Here is a 4,287-nt window from a genome sequence, read left to right as displayed (position 1 = left end):
TACAAAAAATTAGCTGGGCATGGTGGCACGTGCCTGTAATCCCAGCTAATTTTTTGTAGTTTTAGTAGAGACGGGGTTTCACCATGTTGACCAGGATGGTCTCGATCTCTTGACCTCGTGATCCACCTGCCTCGGCCTCCCAAAGTGCTGGGATTACAGGCTTGAGCCACCGCGCCCGGCCCCTGTTTCTCTTTTCTACACACTGGCCTGAATGATGCTTATAAAACAGGAACTGAATCCTATCCTTTTCCTGTTCAAATTATCCAATGGCTCACATCTCACGCAGAGTTAAAGCCAAAGGTTCTGACTTTTGAGCCCAGGATTTCAAGACCAGCCTCGGTAACATAGTGAGACTTTGTCTCTCCAAAAAAAAAAAAAAAAAAAAAAATTAGGCCGGGTGTGGTGGCTCATGCCTGTAATCCCAGCACTTTGGGAGGCCAAGCTGGGTAGATCACGAGGTCAGGAGTCTGAGACCAACCTGACCACATGGTGAAACCCTGTCTCTACTAAAAATACAAAATTTAGCTGGGTGTGGTGATGAGGGCCTGTAATCTCAGCTACTCAGGAGGCTGAGGCAGGAGAATTGCTTGAACCCTAGAGGCAGAGGTTGCAGTGAGCTGAGATTGCCCCATTGCACTCCAGCCTGGGTGACAGAGTGAGACTCCATCTCAAAAATAAATAAATAAATTAGCTGGGCATGGTAATGCACACCTGTAGTCCCAGCTCCTCAGGAGGGTACGGTGGGAAGATCGCTTGAGCCCAGGAGTTCAAGGCTGCAGTGAGCCATGTTCATGCCACTGCACACCAGCCTGGGCAACAGAGCAAGACCCTGTCTCAAAAAAGAAAAAAAATATATTTAGAATTTAATTTTATGAAGTTGTAAAAAATGTCAAAATATTTAAAACTCTTGGTTACATAGGATCACTGATCATTATGAAACAATACTAGAGGCTGGGCATGGCGGCTCACCCTTATAATCCCAGCACTTTGGGAGGCCGAGGTGGGTGGATAACCTGAGGTCCGAAGTTTGAGACTAGCCTGACCAACATGAACAAAACCACGTCTCTACTAAAAATACAAAAATTAGCCAGGCAAAGTGGCGCGTGCCTGTAATCCCAGCTACTTGGGAGACTGAGACAGGAGAATCGCTTGAACCCTGGAGGCAGAGGTTGCAGTGAGCCAAGATCGTGCCACTGCACTCCACCCTAGGCAACAAGAGCAAAACTTGGTCTCAAGAAAAAAAACCCAAGGCCTGGCAAGGTGGCTCCCGCCTGTAATCGCAGCAATTTGGGAGGCAGAGGTGGGCGGGTCACAAGGTCAGGAGATTGAGACCAGCCTGACCCACATGGAGAAACCCTGTCTCTACTAAAAACGCAAAATTAGCCGAGCATAGTGGTGCATACCTGTAATCCCAGCTACTCGAGAGGCTGAGGCAGGAGAATCACTTGAACCCAGGAGGCGGAGATTGCAGTGAGCCGAGACCCTGGGTTCAGGCAAGTCTCCTGCCTCAACCTCCTGAGTAGCTGGGATTACAGGCACGCGCCACCAGGCCCAGCTGATTTTTTGTATTTTTAGTAGAGACGGGGTTTCACCATGTTGACCAGGATGGTCTCGATCTCTTGACCTTGTGATCCACCCGCCTCGGCCTCCCAAATTGCTGGGATTACAGGCGTGAGCCACCGCACCCGGCCTGCAGTCTCTTTTCAAGAGCAGACCAAAACTCCTAGAAAACTTTGTTATTTGTTGATTTATTCTTTTCTTTTTCTTTTTTTTTAGGGACAGGGTCTTGCCTTGTTTCCCAGGCTGGAAACAGTGGCACGATCACAGCTCATTGCAGCCTTGACCTCGTGGACCCAAGCCATCCTCCCACCTCAGTCTCCCCAGTAGCTGGAACTAAAGGTGCATGCCACCTGCCCAGACATTTTTTCTTTTTTTTTTGTAGACATAAGTTCTCACCAGGCTGGTCTTGAACTCCTGGCCTCAGGTGATCCTCCTGCCTCAGCCTCCCAAATTGATGAGATTATGGGCATAAGCCACCATGCCACCCAAGCCCAAATTCTAGTTTTGCTTAAGTGTATTTTTTTTTTTACGAAGTTTCGCTCTTGTTACCCAGGCTGGAGTGCAATGGCGCGATCTCAGCTCACCGCAACCTCCGCCTCCTGGGTTCAGGCAATTCTCCTGCCTCAGCCTCCTGAGTAGCTGGGATTACAGGCACGCGCCACCATGCCCAGCTAATGTTTTTTGTATTTTTAGTAGAGACAGGGTTTCACCATGTTGACCAGGATGGTCTCGATCTGTTGACCTCGTGATCCACCCGCCTCGGCCCCCCAAAGTGCTGGGATTACAGGCGTGAGCCACCGCGCCCGGCCCCAAGTGTATTTTTTAATATTAAGGCTTATTTATAAAATCTTTTTAATAAATTTATTCAGTTTTAGTCAGAAAATTCCCTTTCTCCCAATGTTCTGTATCCATTCAGGTTTTTTGTTTCATTTTATTGATAAATAATTGTTTATATGTATGGGATACAAAGTGATATTTCAATACATGTATGCATTATGGAATTATCAGATCAGAATAATCAGTTTATATATCACCTCAAATATTTATTATTTCTTTGTGGTGACAGTGTTTTATTTATTTTTAAAAACTTTTATGTATGTATGTATGTATGTCTTTATTGAGACAGGGTCTTACTCTGTCACTCAGGCTGGAGTGCAGTGGCATGATCATGGCTCACTGCAGCCTCACCCTCCTGGGTTCAGCTGATCCTCACACCTCAGCCTTCCCAGCAGCTGGGACTACAGGCACATGCCACCACACCTGGCTAATTTTTGTATTTTTAGTAGAGACAGGATTTGGCCACGTTGCCCAGGCTGGTCTTGAACTCCTGAGCTCAAGTGATCCTCCTGCCTTGGCCTCCCAAAGTGCTGGAATTACAGGTGTGATTCACCATACCCGATAGACATTTTAAATGCTCTCTTTTAGCCAGGCGTTGTGCTACGTGCCTATACTCTCAGCTAGCTGGGAAACTGAGGCAGGATGATTGCCCAAACCCAAGAGTTCAAATCCAGCCTGGACAACATAGTAAAATAGTAACACAGTAAAATCCAGACTCAAAAAAGAAATCCTAGGCTGGGCATGATGGCTCACATGGGTAATCCCAGCACTTTGGGTGGAGGAGGCGGGCAGATCACTTGAGGTCAGGAGTTTGAGACCAGCCTGGCCAACGTGGCAAAAACCCTTCTCTACTAAAAATACAAAACAAAACAAAACACCAAAAACAAAACAAATAGCTGGACATGGTGGCACGTGCCAGTAATCAATCCCAGCAACGCAGGAGGCTCAGACAGAAAAATCACTTGAACCTGGGAGGCGGAAGTTGCAGTGAGCAGAGATCACACCACTGCACTCTAGCCTGGGCGACGGAGTGAGACTCCGTGTCAAAAAAAGAAAAAAAAAAAGAAAAGAAGTAGTGTTTTTTAGTTATCTTGAAATATATAATACATTTTATCAACTGTAGTCACCTTGCTGTGCAGTGGAACACCAGAACTTATTTCTCCTATCTAGCTATAGCTTTGCTCTCATTGACCAGAGCCTTCCCTTTCCCCTACGCACCCCGCCATTTCCATTGTTTTTGTTCTTCCTTCTTTCATTCTGAAACAGCCTTAAATAACGTCCAAACTAGACAAAATTAATCTTTTCCTTTACCAAAAAAAATTCTCATACCTTATAATTTCTCCTAACCAAAAGTATGCATTAGCTTTCTTGTATATTTTGCATACAGAGTTGTTTCCCTTATTATTTCTACTTTTAACTACATATATTAGAGTTCTTAACCCTTAGTAACCTTAATTTCTAGTGAAAACTAGGAAGTAAGCAGTTACAAACTGTTACATCAGCATTCTGTACATTGACAAATCTACAAATACATCATTTTATAATTTCTAGAAGTATGTGCTTTCTCATAGAATAATTTTATTTATTTATTTGTTTGTTTATTTATTTAGACAGGGTCTTGCTGTATGCTCAGTGGAGCCATCATAGCTGACTGCAACCTCAAACTCCCGGGCCCAAGTAATCCTTCTACCTTGACCTCGTGAGTAACTAGTACTACTACAGCTCTGTCACCCAGGCTAGAGTGCAGTGACATGATTATAGCTCACTGGAGTCTCAAACTCCTGGCCTCAAGTGATCTTCCCACCTCAGCCTCCCAAAATGCTGGGATTATAGGCGTGAGCCGCTGTACCCTGCCTCACAGTACAATTTTAAAGTGGCAAAGGGGCCAGG

The sequence above is a fragment of the Sapajus apella genome, unplaced genomic scaffold (assembly GCF_009761245.1).
Source record: "Sapajus apella isolate SASKATOON/1434 unplaced genomic scaffold, GSC_monkey_1.0 scaffold41, whole genome shotgun sequence".
Lineage (NCBI taxonomy): Eukaryota > Metazoa > Chordata > Mammalia > Primates > Cebidae > Sapajus > Sapajus apella.
The sequence above is the reverse complement of the archived record's forward strand: the minus strand, read 5'-3'. Positions refer to the sequence as shown.